Raw genomic sequence first — 16,831 nt, 5'->3', positions numbered from 1 at the left:
CCATTTTAGATGCACTCTTGTGAAATTATACAAATCAGCATACATGAGATAGCAAGACAAAAACCTCAAAGAGGTCTACAGGGAATTTTGCTCAGTTTCTCCAATTACTTTGAATGAAGATGTTTTCAGCTCAACTACGTTCCTTCAGAGGAACATCACAATCCATCTAGGATTGTCCATTGACATTCAAGCCAGGACTAGAACTTTTCTCAGTAGAGTAACTGCTGAGCATGCTCGAGGTCCTGGCAGCACTCAGAATGACAACAGCAAACTTGAAGCCAACTTCTAGATTTCCAACTTCATGAAAATGTTTGTCACAGGTCCCCAACCATGGTATAAAGTCTTGGCCACAATGTTCAGGATAAAACTTTCTCAATCTGCCCTCAATGTTCTCCAGAACTGGCCCTCATCCCTGAAAATCCACCTCCAGCTCCTCAGCCCTGTGCTATGCCCAGGCCATGTTGCTCTCTAGTTCCTCCAACTCCAAGCTCTCTCTACCTGGAAAAACCATTCCCTTCATTTTAATTCCTTTTTCAGAGTCAGGCCTGAAGGGCTCCTTATTCTGTGGGTGACTCCAGTGGTCTCCTCTGCTCTCACATGGCATGGTTTCTTTCTAGAATTTACCATATGCTGTAACATTCTGCTTAATGGTGTCAAGTGTAACATTCTGCTTAATGGTGTCTCCATGAGACTGTGCCTGGGTGACAGATGGCAGATCCTTGATGGGTATTGGCTGGATATCTAGAAGCAGGGAGGAGAGGGGGAAGAAAATAAGGAAATAAAAAGGGGAGGAAGGAGAGATGAAAGGTGGGAGAAAGGAAAGAGGACTGGGAGTGATGCTGAGTGGAAGTTCATTACAGTGACACACACGTACTGTGAGATGCCACCGTGGTTCCTCTTAGCAACAGACTACAGCCCCAGCTACTGGGAGGGCTGTCTGCAACCTGCCTTCAGCCACTGGCTTCTTCAAATACATAAGGCTGCCTCCCTAGGGTGTAGCTAGAGTTTTCCTGCCTGGCCCAGTCAGGACAAATCTCTCTTACCTGCCAGTCCCACAGTCGCTCAGACCCAACCAAGAAAGCACACAGAAACTTACATTGTTTACAAACTGTATGGCCGTGGCAGGCTGCTTGTTATCTACTTCTTCTGTCTTAAATTAACCCATTTCTGCTTATCTATACTTTGCCACATGGCTTGTGGCTTACCAGTGTCTTTACATGTTGCTTTTCATGGCGGCAGCTGGCGGTGTCTCTCCCCAGCCTTCTACTTCCCAGAATTCTCTTCTCTCTTGTCCCGCCTATACTTCCTGCCTGGCCACTGGCCAATCAGAACTTTATTTACACAGAGCGATATCCACAGCAGGAGGGTTAGCAGGTCTTTCTAGGCGATCCCAGAAGCCCACGTGCTGTGAGGGACAGATGCAAAGGTCTGGAGTTCAAGCTCAGCCAGCTGACAGAGCCATTTAGGCCCTGGAGCATCCTTGGTTGGTCAAAACTGTGGTTATCCATGTCAGCATCTCTTTCCACCCATCCTGCTTCCCCAACCTCCTTTGCTAAGGTGTGGGTATCAATAAGCTCCCCGATAAAACTCACAGACATACTGACTTTTCCTTTACCCTGATTCCTTGAGAACTTGACCAGAAATCCTCATTAATCCTAGTAAGTAATCCAGGGTCCTTCTTTAAAAATGGGTGCTCCCCAAGGCCTAAGATAAACCAGCCCCTTCCACACACTCACAAGACTCAGGCTCCAGGTGTGAAAAACAGTATATAATATTCCCAGCTGCACCCCTAGGTTGAATCATAATGATTTTGAAAGAAAAAAAAACTGAGAAGAAATGACCTTCCCAGAACCACTTTTGGAATCAGTAATGAGACATCTAGAAGTTTCTTTCTCATGGTTGAAAGTAATTTTAAGAGTAGAAAAAGTCACAAGAAGTGTAGCCTGGTGCCTGGCAACATACTAAATTACCAATCAATGTTTGTTGAAACAATGGAGGCTTCTTGTTCTTTTTCCTCCCTTAAAAATTTAAAACCAGAAAAACATAATAAGATGAACCTATTCAGCCCTGTGTGGTTATTTTCTCCAAATCACTTGTTTTTAGCACAAAGGGGATAACTACCTGAGATGCATTTTTCCATTATTTTCTTTGTGCAGGAGGTTTTTAAAATTAATTTATGCTATTTCAGCATCAGGTTGCCTCATAATTGAGGATGCGAAGTATCTGTCTTCCAAAGGCTTTCTGGTGACGTCTACTTCTCACATCTTCTCCCTTTGTCTACTCTTGTGGTCTCTGTCAAAGAGCCAAGGAATGTCAACTGAAGTACATAAATTATGAGACTGCATAGGAACCATGGACATCTCCGTGCATCTAAATGTCCTCAGAGAACTTTTATTTTTACAGAAACAAGCACAATGGGATCTTGATGAACTGGAGCATTTTGGGGACAGGGGAGAGTCCAGAAGATTTAATTTTCTGGGTAATTTCCAGTTGACCAGAAATCCATCGATATTTTCAAAGCCCAAAGCAGAACATCTCTTTTAAAAACGTGTCATTTCCACACAGTGGAAAATCTGAGAGGGTAAATGTGGCCTTTGCAGAAATGGTAGACACAGCAACAGCTTTGCTTCATACTCAGGGTGACAGCAAACCCCTCTTGGCCTCAGTTTCCCCTAAAAGAAGGGAGGCACCAACCAAAGTCATGGGTCATCACAACCAAACCCAAAGAACCCATAGGTGCTCAGGACCAGACCGTACCCACATGCATTTCACTGACGAGATCTGTGGAGTTTGAGTTGCACTGTTTTTCTTGGGCACACTGGGCCTCTGACGTAAGCTGTGTCAGACATGTCTACTTGGTGTTTGATAGTTACCACTAATTGTCAACTGAATAGTGTCTAGAATCACCTAGGAAACAAACATCTGGGCATGTCCATGAAAGGGTTTGTGGTGGGAGTGAGAGGACCCATCCTGAATGTGGATGACACCATTCCACAAGCTGGAGCCCTCAGCTGAATGAAAAAGAGAAAGACAGTAGCGAATTGGCGCTCATCTCTCTCTTGCTTCTCCGCTGCAGACACAGTGTGACCACCTGCCTCACTTCTGACTGTCCCATCATAAGGGTGCATACCTTCAAACTGTGAGTCACTTTGTCAGGTGTGCTGTCACGATGACAGTACAGCAGCCAAGGAGCAGTTGTTGACTGTTCAGTGGTGGGAAAACAAAAGCAGCCCTTGAGTCACCTTCATTTCACCTGAAGTTTTTTTCCTCAAGGAAAAATGGAAAATGGCAAATCAGTAAGTGAGAGTTGGAGTTAGGTCTGGGGACAAGGAGCCTGGACACTCCAGAGCATATGGAACAAGCTGTTTGGTGATGCTTGGTAGACTGCAAGCTTGACTCCTTATTCCAGGACTTCTTGGCTTGTCACCATGGGCAGTGCAGTCCAGGACCTTCTTCATTACTTAGCTATTTCAGTTAGATTGCCTTCATATATGTGATATTTTAGGGAGGTTTTACTGTATTAGGTTTCCAAACTACCCCTCAAATGGCCCTTAATTTTATGTTTCTCCTTCATCTCCCTCTTCCCTCGCCCTCCCCATGTGATCCTCACACTCCCGATTCTTCAATCATCACTAACTATTCTATTTCCCTTTCCTATGGAGATCTATCTGTCCTACCTAGTGCCTTACTCTGTCCCTAACCTCTGTGGTTCTACAGATTGTAGTTTACTTGTTATTGACTTAACAGCTGATATCCACATATAAGCAAATGCATACTGTATCTGTCTTTCTGGGTCTGGGTTACCTATGATGATTTTTTTCCTAGTTCTGTCCATTTACCTTCAAATTTCATGATTTCATTGTTTTTTAATGGCTGAGTTGGTGATGGCACACACCATTAATCCCAGCACTCAGGAGGCAGAGGCAGGTGGATCTCTGTGAGTTCAAGGCCAGTCTGGTCTACAAAGTGAGTTCCAGGACAGCTAGGGTTTTTATACAAAGAAACCCTGTCTCAAAAAAACAAAAACAAAAACCAAACAAAAAGGCTGAATAATACTCCATTGCATAAATACACCATGTTTTCCTTATCCATTTTTCTGTTGAGGAAAATCTAGGTTGTTTTCAGTTTCTAGCTATTATAAACAGAGCGCCATAAACATAGTTGAGCAAGTGTCTCTGTGGTAGAATGAAGAGTTCTTTGCATGTGTATCCAAGAGTAAAAGAGCTGGATTCTGAGGTAGATCATTTTTCATATTGCTGAGGAACTACCCCACTGATTTCCATAGTGACTGTACAAGTTTGCACTCCCACCAGAAGCTAGGAGTGTTCCCCTTCATCCGCATGGCCACAGCGTGAGCTGTCACTTGTGTTACTGATCTTACACATTCTGATGGGTGTGAGGTGAGATCTCAGGGTAGTTTTGGTTTGCGTTTCTCTGATGGCTAAAAAATGTTGAATGTTTCAGTGTTTCTTGGCTCTTTGGGTTTCCTCTTTTGAGAAATCTCTGCTTAGCTCTGTACCCCATTTTTAAATTGGGTTGTTTCCTTCTTATTTATTTATTTGTTTGTTTGTTTGTTTATATTTTTCAAGACAGGGTTTCTCTGTAGCTTTGGAACCTGTCCTGGATCTCGCTCTGTAGACCAGGCTGGCCTCGAACTCACAGAGATCCACCTGCCTCTGCCTCCAGAGTGCTGGGATTACAGGCGTGTGCCACCACCACCACCTGGCTATTATTTTTTAAAGTTCTTTCCGTGTTTTGGATAGTAGTCTTCAGTGGATCTTCCTATTCTGTAGGCTGCTCCTTTGCCCAAATGATGGTATCCTTTGCCCTGCAGAAGCTTCTCAGTTTCATGAGATCCCATTTATTAACAGTTGATCTTAGCCCCTGTGTTAATGGTGTTCTGTTCAGAAAGTTTTTTCCTGTGCCAATGAGTTCAAAGCTATTCCCCACTTTCTCTTGTATTGGGTTCAATGTATTTGGTTTTGTGTTGAGGTCTTTGATCCATTAGGAGTTAAGCTTTGTGAAGGATGATAAACATGGAACTATTTGCCTTCTACACACAGCCACCCAATTTGGCCAGCACTGTTTGTTGAAGATGCTGGGGTTTTGTTTTTGTTTTTGTTTTTGTTTTCAGTGTATATTTCTTGCTTCTTTGTCAAAACTCAGGTGTCCATAGGTGTATGGATTTGTATCTGGGTCTATTGATGAACGTGTCTGGTCTTGTGCTGACACCAGGCTGTTTTTACTATTGTAACTCTGTAATACAACTTGCAATTGGAGGTAGTGACACCTCCAGCAGTTTTTTTATGATTCAGGATTGTTTTAGCTCTCCTGGGTTTTTGTTTTTCCATATGAAGTTGAGAATTATCCTTTCAAGATCTGTGATGAATTGTGTTGGAATTTTGATAAGGATTGCATTGACTCTGTAGAGTGCTTTTGTTAGGACATCCATTTTTACTATACTAATCAATCATATTGGTCCATGAACATAGGAGATCTTTCCATCTTCTGATACCTTCTCCAATTTTTTTCTTCAGTGTCTTAAAGTATTTTTTTTTAGATTTATTTATTTATTATGTATACAGAAGAGGCACCAGATCTCATTACAGATGGCTGTGAGCCACCATGTGGTTTCTGGGAATTGAACTCAGGACCTCTGGAAGAGCAGATGGTGCTCTTAACCCCTGAGCCATCTCTCCAGCCCATCTTAAAGTCTTTGATCATATAAGTCTTTCACTTGTTTGGTTAGAGTCACCCCAGGATAGTTAATATAATTTGAGGCTGTCTTAACTAATGTTTATATTGCTGTGATGAAACACCCTGATCAAAAAACAAGTTGGGGAGAAAAGGGTTTATTAGGCTTACACTTCAGCATTGCTGTTTCTTGCTGAAGGAAGGCAGGATAGGAACTCAAACAGGGCAGAATCCCAGACGCAGGAGCTGATGCAGACAGAGGCCATGGAGGGGTGCTGCTCACTAGCTTGCTTTTCCTGGCTTGCTCAGCCTGCTTTCTTATAGAATCTAGGACCACCAGCCCAGGGACGGCACCACCCACCAAGGTCTGGGCCCTCCCCCCTTGATCACAAATTGAGAAAATGCCTTCCTTACAGCTGGATCTCAAGGAGGCATTTCCTCAACTGAGGCTCCTTCCTCTCTGGTGACTCTAGGTTGGATCAGGTTGACACACAAAACAAGCTGGTACAGAGGCTATTGTGAAATGTTTTGTTTCCCTGATTTCTTTCTCAGTCTGTTTGTCATTTGTGTATAGGAGAGCTATTGATTTTTGTGAATTAATTTTGTATCCAGCTACTTTATTGAAAGTGTTTATCAGCTGCAGGAGTTCCCCAGTGGAATTTTTAGGGTCATTTAGGTATACTATCATATCATCTACAAATATATTTCTTCCTCTCCAATTTGGATCCCCTTTATCTCCTTGGGCTGTCTTATTGCTCTAGCTAAGACTTCAAGTACTATATTGAATAAGTATGGAGAGAGTGGATAACCTTGTCTTATTCCTGATATTAATGAAATCACTTTGAATTTCTCTCCATTTAAGTTGATGTTGGCTATGGGCTTGCTGTAAACTGCCTTTATTATGTTAAGGTATATCCCTTGTATCCCTAATCTTTCCAGGACTTTTATCTTAAAGGGGTGTTGGATTTTCTACATCTCATGAGATGATGATGTGATTTTTGTCTTTCAGTTATTTTATATGGTGGATTATATTTATCAATTTACTTATGTTGAACTATCCTTGCATCTCTGGGACGAAGCCTACTTGACCATGATAGATTATATATTTGATGTATTCTTGGGTTTAGTTTGCAAGTATTTGTTGAGTTGTTTTTTTGTTTTTGTTTTTTTTTTTTCATCTATGTTCATAAGGAAAATTTATCTGTAATTCTCTTTCTTCGTTGGGTTTTTATGTAGTTTGGGTTTCAGGGTAACTGTGGCCTCATAAAATGAATTTGGCAATGATCCTTCTGTTTCTATTTTGTGGAATATTTTGAGGAGCATTGGCGTTAATTCTTCTTTGAAAGTCTGGTACAATTCTGAGATAAAACCATCTGGCCTGGGCTTTTATTTTATTTAATTTTTGGTTGGTGGACTTGTAATTACCACTTCTATTCCATATGGGTTATAGGTCTGTTTAATTTGCTTGTCTGCTCTTGATTTAACTTTTTAGTAAGTGGTATGTAAAAAAAATTATTCATTTCTTTTAGGTTTTCAAATTTGGTGGAATATAGATTTTTAAAATATGTCCTTATAATTCTCTGGATTTCTTCAGTGTCTGTTGCTATGTCCCCCTTTTCATTTCTAATTTGTTAATTTGGATATTCTCTCTCTGCCTTTTAGTTAATTTGGATAAAGATTTGTCAATCTTGTTGAATTGTCAGAAAGCAACTCTGTTTCATTGATTCTTTGTAATTTTTTTGTTTCTATTTTATTGATTTTAGTTGATTATTTCTTGCCATCCTTTCCTTTTGGATGTTATTTTTTCTTTTCATTCTAGATCTTTCAGATGTGCTGCTAACCTACTAATAGGAGATCTTTCCAGTTTTTTGTTTTTGTTTTTGTTTTTGTTTTTGTTTTTAATGTAGGCACTTAGTGCTATGAACTTGCATCTTAGAACTGCCTTCATAGTGTCCCATAAGTCTGGATATGCTGTGTTTCCATTTTCATTCAATTATAGAAAGTCTTTAATTTACACACACACACACACACACACACACACACACACACACACACACACATATTTTCTTTCTTTTTTTTCATTTTTCTTTATTAAGAAATTTTCTACTCACTCCACATGCTATCCACAGACACCCCCTCCTCCCTCCTCCCACCCCCAGTCCTCCTTCCCAAGCCACCCCGCATCCCCACATCTCCCAAATTGAAGTTTCCCACAGGGAGTCAGCAGAGCCCAGTACACTGAGCCTAGGCAGGTCCAAGCCCCTTCCCACTGCACCAAGGCTGTGCAAGGTGTCACACCACAGGCACCGGATTCCAGAAGCCTGCTCATAGACCAGGGATAACTCCTGGTACCCCTGCCTGGGTGCCCCCTAAACAGTTTGAGCCCAAAAACCTTCTTCCATATCCAAAGGGCCTAGTCTAGTCCCATGGGGGCTCCACAGCCACTAGTCCACAGTTCATGGGCTTCCACTAGTGTGGCCAGTCATCTCTGCATGTTCTCCCATCATGATCTCAACATCTCTCACCAGCAGTATCTCTCCTCTCTCTCATCAGTTCGATTCCTGGATCCCAGCCTGGTGCCTGGCCATGGATCTCTGTATCTGCCTCCATCTGTCACTGGACAAAGGCTCTATGATGACAGCTAGGTTATTTGCTAGGCTAGACACCAGAATAGACTGGTCCAGGCACCCTCTGGACCACCAAGGTGGGGTCAACCTTGTGGATTCCTGAGAGCCTCCCCAGCACCCTGCCTCTTCCTATTCCCATGATGTCCTCATCTATCATGGTATCTCCATCCCTGCCCTCCCACTCTGTCCCTGTTCCAGCTTGACCCTCCCATTTCCCTATGTTCTCATCCCCCTCTCCTCGCCCTCTGTCCCCCTCCTCCAGTACGCTCATGTAGATCTCATCCACTTCTCCTTCACAGGATCATCCATGTGTCCCTCCTAGGGTCTTTCCCTATTAGCTAGCTTCTCTGGAGTTGTGAGTTGAAGTCTGGCCATCCCTTCCCTCCCATTTAGTATCCACTTATGAGTGAGTACATACTATCAAAATAACTCGGAGATACCATCTTATACCTGTCAGAATGGCTAAGATCAAAAACACTGAAGACAGTTTATGTTGGAGAGGATGTGGAGCAAGGGGAACACTCCTCCACTGTTGGTGGGAACTCAAACATGTATAGCCACTCTGGAAATCAGTATGGTAGTTTCTCAGAAAATTGGGAATAAGTCTTCCTCAAGACCCAGTTATACCACTCTTGGGCATATACCCAAGGAATGCTCAATCTTACCACAAGGACACATGTTCAACTATGTTCATATCAGCATTATTCATAATAGCAAGAACCTGGACACAACCTAGATATCCCTCAACTGAAGAATGGATAAAGCAAATATGGCACATAAACACAATGGAGTACTACTCAGCAGTAAAAAAATAATGATACATGAAATTTGCAAGCAAATGGATGGATCTAGAAAATATTATCTTGAGTGAGGTAACCCAGACTCAGAAGTACGAACATAGTATGTACTCACTCATAAGCGGATTTTTTTTCTAAACAGGCTTTCTCTGTGTAGCAACCCTGGCTGTACTGAAACTTGCTTTGTGGACCAGGCTGTCCTTGAACTCACAGAGATCTGCCTGTCTCTGCCTCCCAAGTTAAAATAGGTCTGTCTTGACCTATTTTTCATTCAAGAGAGATTTGTTTGATTTCCACGAATTTGTAAGCTTTCTGTTGTTGTCGATACCAGTTTTAGTCTGTAGTGGTCAGATAGGATGCAGAGTATTATTTCAGTTTCCTTGTACCTATTAAGACTTGCTTTGTGTCCCACTATATGGTCAGTTTTGGAGAAAGTTCTGTGAGGTACTAAGAAGAACATCTATTTTTTTGTGTTTGGGTGAAGTGTTCTGTAAATAATTGTTATGTCCATTTGGTTTATGACATCAGTTAGCTCCAGCCTTTCTTTATGTTGTGTCTCGATGACAAGAGTGGGGTATTGAACTCTCCCACTATCAGTGTATGAAGGTCAATACACATTTAAGCGGTATCCTTGCGTTTGGTGCATTCATGTTTAGGGTGGATTTTTTCTTTGGTGAGTATATAGTGTCCTTCTTATATCTTCTGATGAGTTTTGACTTGAAGTTTACTTTGTCAGTAATTAAAATGTCCATGCTGACTTTTTTTTGGGTTGATTAGCTTAGAATGTCTTTTCCAACCCTTTGGCATGGAATGATCTCTTTCTTTGATGTTGAGACGTGTTTCTTGTATGCAGCAGAAGGTTAGGTCCTATTTTCACATTCACTCTGTCAGTCTGTGTCTTTTTATTGGGGAACTGTGATCATTAATGTTGAGAGATAGCAATGACCAGTTATTGTTAATTCCTGTTATTTTGTTTTTATGGTGTGTGTGTGTGTGTGTGTGTGTGTGTGTGTGTGTGTTTCCCCTCTTTTGATTGCTGGTCTGGGCTTCTTTATTCACTTTATTTTCTTGGGTGTGGCTAACCCATCTAGATTGGAGTTTTCTTCTAGTACCTTCTATAGGGCTGGATTTGTAGATATTGCTTAAATTTGGTTTTATCATGGAATGTCTTATTTTTTCCATCTATTGTGATTGATGATTGCTCTGAGCTCGCATCTGTGGTCTCTTAGGGTCTGTGTAGAACATCTGTCCAAGTCCTTCTGGCTTGTAGTATCTCCATTGAGAAGTTAGGTATTATTCCAATAGGTCTGCTTTTTATGTTACTTGGTCTCTTTCCCTTGCAGCTTTTAATATTCTTCCTTTGTTCTATATGTTTAGTGTTATTATTATTATGATGTACTGGGGGGGGACTTCCTTTTTCTGGTCCAGTCTATTTAGTGTTCTGTATACTTCATATACCTTAATTGATATCTTCTTCTTTAAGTTGGGGAAATTTTCTTCTATGATTTTATTGAGAAAATTTCTGTGCCTTTGACCTGGGTTTCTTCTCCTTCCTTTATTCCCATATATTCTTGGATTTGATCTTTCCATCTTGCCTCAGATTTAATGGATGTTGTGCCAGAATTTTGTTTTAGATTTAATATTTTCTTCAACCAAGGTACCCATTTCTTCTACTGTGTCTTCAATGCCTGGGATGCTGTCTTACATCTCTTGTATTTTATTGATGAGGTTTTCTTCTGAGGTTCCTCTTTGAGTTCCTCAATTTTTCATTTCTAGGTTTCCCTAAGTTGGGGTTTTCTTTATCAATTCTATTTCCACTTTCAGGTCTTGAACTGTTTTATTCATTTCCTCCCATTGTTTGTCTGTGTCTTCATAGGTTTCTTTAAGAGATTTATTCATTTCCTCTTTAACAACTTCTGTCCTATTCATAGAGGCTGTGTTGAGTCCCTGTCTCATGCTTCAGCTATGCTGCTTTTCTCAGGGATTGGGGGTCATTCTGGGCTCTAGTGGAGACATTCTATAAAGGAATTCTTCTGGGCTCTTGATAGGTGTGGCCACTGGGTGTAGATGAATTTCTAAAAGGTCTTATTAATAAAAACAACCCAGAAACCAGGTATTGGGGTGAATTCTGAAAGATCAGAGAAGCAGAACAAGCCACAGCTAACCTCACCCAGACAACTCTTCATCAGATCCTATTTCCACAAATCCTCAGCCTGAAAGCTTCTGAGTCCTCAGCCAAAGGGATCTCAGCTGAACTGCTGCTAAAATCCTCAAAGCTTAAAAGCTTCCAGTTCCTAGTCCTCACGCCTTATATACTTTTCTGCTTTCTGCCATTACTTCCTGGGATTAAAGGTATGTGTCTTTCCCAAGAAAGACATGAGATCTCAAGTGCTGGGATTAAAGGTGTGTGTCACCATGCCTGGATGTTTCCAATGTGGCCTTGAACTCACAGAGATCCAGATGAATCTCTGCCTCCAGAATGCTAGGATTAAAGGCGTGTGCTATCACTGCCTAACCTCTATGTTTAATATAGTAATTGTTCTGTTCTCTGATCCCCAGATAAGTTTATTGGAGTGCACAATATATCAATCACAACTGGGGGGTTCTGGGTAAAATGTGCTTCCAAGTATTGGGAGCTGACATTTGGGAATGGGAATGGGCTAGGAGCAAGACTAAGGGAGTTTATAGGAGGGAGGAAAGAAAAGTGTTACATCAGGACCTGATTAGTCCTCTGGAAATTAGGAGAGAGAGAGAGAGAGAGAGAGAGAGAGAGAGAGAGAGAGAGAGAGAGAGAGAAGAGGTCACAACAGGTGCCACAGAGCTGGTGATGAGACTGGGGGATTGGATTTGGAGGAGAGAAGAGAGAGTGCAGAGCTGAAGATCGCCTACCTGCTTCACAGGTCTACTTGCTCTCCTGGCAGGCTTAGCTGGTGGGTTCCAAGGAATGCCTGCCAGAGTCAGGGCTGTAATAGAAGAATGAGTGCAGAGGAAGGTTGGGGGAGAAGATCTGCTGGTCCACTGGAGATGGGGGCAGAGAAGTTGGGAAGGTCTGCTAGAGAGATAGGGTAAAAGTTGGGGATTGAATTTGAAGGAGAGAAGGGAGAGGTAAAGATCCACAGTTAGCTCACCTCAATCCCTGGCCAGAGTGGCCTATGGGTTCCCAGGGAATACCTGCAAGAGCTGGTGGCTGGGATAAAGCAATGTGGGGGTAGTTAGGAGGGGAAGATCTGTGAGACCCACTGGAAATGGGGGACTGGAGTGGGTGAAGGGAGGCTGCAGCAGATGATCTGCAGAGCTGGCGATGGGATTGAGGGGTTGGATTTGGAGGAGTGGAGGGGCAGGTGAAGATCTGCAGTTCACTTAGTGGCCTTTTAAATAATTTGTTATGTAATATATTTTGATAATATTCTTTCCTTTCTCCCAACTCCTCCCAGATCCTCCTCACCTCTCTTCCCACCCAAAACAAACAAACAAAAAATTCAAACTCAAAACCCCAAAAGACAAAATAAGAAAGTCAAAACTAAACAAAAATCATACAAAAAAACAAAAAACATGGAGTGCATTTTATGTTGACCAACTATTCCTGAGCATGGGGCCTGCTCCGGATTGTGGTTGATGTACCCAGTAACATTCTGTCTTAATCACAGTGCTGGGTGGGTTTTATGTCAACTTGACACAGGCTAAACTCATCTGAGAGGAAGGAACTTCCATAGAGAAAATGCCCAGACAGGTGGTAGTGGCCTATGCCTTTAATCTCAGCACTTTGGGACGCAGAGCTCTGTGAGTTCAAGGCCACCCTGGTCTACAGAGTGAATTTCAGAGTAAACAGTCAAGGCTACACAGAGAAACCTTGTCTCAAATTTAAAAAAAAAGAAGAAGAAGAAGAAGAAGAAGAAGAAGAAGAAGAAGAAGAAGAAGAAAAAAAAGGAAGGAAGGAAGGAAGGAAGGAAGGAAGGAAGGAAGGAAGGAAGGAAGGAAGGAAGGAAAGAGAATGCCTCTGTAAGATCAGATTATAGGCAGGTCTGTAGGGCATTTTCTTAATAAGTGATTGATGGGGGAAGGCCTAGTACATTGTGGGTGATTCCATTCCTGGGCTGGTGGTCCTGGGTTCTATAAGAAAGCAGGCTGAGCAAGCCATGGGGAGCAAGCCAGTAAAAAGCACTCCTCCATGGCCTCTGCATCAGGCCTCCAGGTTCCTGCCCTGTTTGAGTTCCTGTTCTGACGTCCTCCAATGATGGACTATGATCTAGAAGTATAAGTCAAATAAACCCTTTCCTCCCCAGCTTGGTTTTGGTCATGGTGTTTTTATCACAGCAATAGAAACCCTGACTGTAGAGTAGTCACTGTTCTATTGTTGTGAAGAGACCTCATGACCAATGCAACTCTTTCAAAGGAAAGTAAGGCTGGGAACTTACTGACACTTTCAGGCCTTAGTCTATAATCATGATAGGAAGCGTGGTGGCATGCATGTGCAGTGCTTGGAAAAGTAGCTAAGAGCTACATCCAGATCCATAGGAAGGGGATGGGGATAGGCAGGGAGAGCACACAACTGGGTCTGTCATGGGCTTTGGAAACCTCAAAGCCCACCATTCAAATAGTACCATATATTTGAAATAGCATTCAAATAGCTGAGCCTGAGGGGCCATTTTTATTCAAACCACCACATACTCCATTGGAGAAAACTGTTTCCCCTCTCCCAGGAGCCTTCAATTGTAAATAACTTCTAAGTGGGACTTCTTCCCCACCTCCCTTCATTTATGCTGGCATTTTGTCCAGTTTGAACCTGTGTGGTTCTTGTGTGTGCTGCCACAGTCTCTGAGGATTTATCTGTGTGCATCAGCCCTCCTGTGTCTGGGAAATGTTGTCTCTTGGAGTCATCCTCCACCTCTGGATCTTACAATCATCCTAACTCCTCTGACGCGTAGACCCTCCAAAGCCTCAAGGAGAGGGGCTTGATAAAGACATCCCATTTGGCATCAAATATTCTAAAATCTCTCAGTTTCTGAACATTGTCCAATTGTGGGTCTCTGTGTTAACTACATCTACTGCTTCTCTAATGGAGACTGAGCCATGTATTGACCTATGGGTATAGCAATGTGTCATTATGAGTTATTTTATTGCTCTGTTCATTTAGCAGAATAATACTAGTAGGTTATCCCCTAGCCACATACACCCAAAAAAAGATAATAATGGGCTACAGGTAAAATAAACTCTTTTTTGTTTTCTTTTGAGATAGGGTATCACTGTATACCTATCTAGCTGGCTGGAACTTGTGGAAATCTGTCTGCCTCTTCCTCCTGGATGGTGGGATTAAAGGCATGCACTATAACACCCATTTATTTAGTTATGTATTTTTAACTACATGCATGTGTGTGAGGCTGTGTATGTGTATGTGCATGTGAGTACAGGTGCCAATGGAGACCAGAAAAGGTCACTGTTTCTTTCCTGTACCTGGAGTTATAGACAATAGGGAGCCATATAATGTGGGTGCTGGGAATTGAACTCAGGTTCTCTACAAAACTAATATAGCACTCTTAACTGCTGAGCCATCTCTCCAGCCCCTCAGCTGTAAATTTTGATGGAGAAAACTCATCTGTATATATACAGTTGTACATGAGGTCACCATGTCAGCATCTTGGAGAGAAAACAGATAATGGCAGAAACTATGCTTACTAGAATAGTTGGCGACTCTAACTGCACCTACACCTTTTATATTATCTCAGTTTCCCCAAGTGTAAGAAGCACACCAGTGGCGGCATAAAGCTGATATTTAAGTGGTACATGGATGAAAGATTTTGATGACTTTGTGTTTAAATGTGTATTAGAACAGATACCTAACTATTGCACTAAACAAGATATTTCACAGACATTGTTGCTTAAAGCAATAATCTCTCCTGCATTGCAGAGATTTTTTTTAAATAAAAAGATTAAGTAAATAATATGCCCATGAGTGTTGTATTGAAACATATCACCAAAAAACATTGAGATGGTTTTCAAATGGCTAAAGTTTGAAAATTAATGGACTAATTTCTTATAACCAGAGTTGGAGGAGTTAGGAAATAAGCAGTTAAGAACCATCAATTAGTACGTGTGTTCCAAGTTTCTTCCAAAGCAGCAGACCCACTGACATCACAAAGCTGTATGTGCAGAGGGATAACATTGTGCTGGGCTGGAAAACATTCTTGCAATGAGCACATTTGCTATCTTCATAAAGAGGTATGATTTTGATGTACAAATGTTTTCTTTGTTGGTGAATAGCATCAAGCTTCCAAGAAATATTAATTCCAAGGGGGAAAGTTTTGGATTATTGCCCTGTGGATAGTACTCTCATGTGGTTTCAAAGTTTAGCTACACTTAAGAATCTTAAAAAGCATTCTTAAGTTAAAAACTATAAATTAAGGCAAGTCATATGACAAATGAGGCACATGAGGACAAGTAACAGCACAAGAAAATAGGGTAATTTGCTATTATCTCACCTTTTTGTTGACTGAAATGAAATTCCAATATGGCAGACAAAGTGTCTGGTTAATGAGTTGGGAATAATCAGAAGTTAAGTCTTATAGGAAGTTGTTGTTTATGGTGGATGGTTTGGGTTAAAATTAATAAATCACACAAGACATTTTCATTTCTAAGTTTTATTTTTATCAAAACAAAATAATTTAACCATATAAAGAAGGGGGAATATTCATCAACCAAGAAGCCAAGCACTTCCTCATCATGAACAAAGGGTAGAGCAGTGAGCCCCAGCAAGTGAGTCACTCCCTAGTGCTCCCAGTGGCCAGGACTGGCTCCCCCCCACCAACCGCTCCCCTGTTCCTTCTCTCCATAGTGATGCAATATGCTCACAGGTTTATATATCCCTACAGAACAAATTACACATATTACCACATCAATGCAGAGTATGGAAAAGATACACACAAGGGTTGAAATTTTGATTGGTCTAGACCCTGACATCTATACTCAATGAGTTTTGAAAGAGACAGTCAGTGTTTCCAAAGCCAGGGCTTCTTAAACTAAGAACCGGAGTAAAGAGAAACACAGGCCCCTTTTGTTGCAGTTGTAGGAATCTGACTGCCCCAGAGCCAGGTGGGCCATTTTCCCCTCTGCCTATTAAACGACATCTAGGGAGCTGAACACTCGCACATTGCCATAACTATAAAAATCTGCTGTACCAGGCAAATTTTGTGCAAAATGCAAATTTCTATGCTGGGCAAAAAAAATGAATGATGCTATCATTCTAAGTAATGGATGTGAGTGCAAGGAAACACTTCATAGTATGAGACTGAGAATCGTTTATCTTTCATGCTGAGGACAATGGTCACACCACACTGTTGCAAAGCTAAGCTTCCTTCAGATCCCAGCTTTAGAAGGCAGCATTTAGCAAAGGGTAGCTCCAGCTGGTTCTCAGTTACCCACCAAGTTATTGGCTGTGCTTTTATTAAATCCAGAAGATCTCTCTCATTCCTCTCACCCTCCCCCATCTTTCTCTCTCCCCTGTTCCCACCCCCTCTCTCTGTCCCTCTCTGTCTCTTTCCTGCCCTCACCCTCCCCTTTCTCTCTTCTGTTTCTCTCCCACAAACACTTTGAAAACAAATGACAGATTGTCCTGGTTACTATGAGTTGTGAGTCTTGGGTCTTGAGTCTTTGCTTCCTCTGAAACACCAAGCCTATACTTAACAGGAGGCAAGAGCTGTTCCCATGGCACCTTACAAC

This window comes from Onychomys torridus, chromosome 4 (genome assembly GCF_903995425.1).
Source record: "Onychomys torridus chromosome 4, mOncTor1.1, whole genome shotgun sequence".
NCBI lineage: Eukaryota > Metazoa > Chordata > Mammalia > Rodentia > Cricetidae > Onychomys > Onychomys torridus.
The sequence above is the reverse complement of the archived record's forward strand: the minus strand, read 5'-3'. Positions refer to the sequence as shown.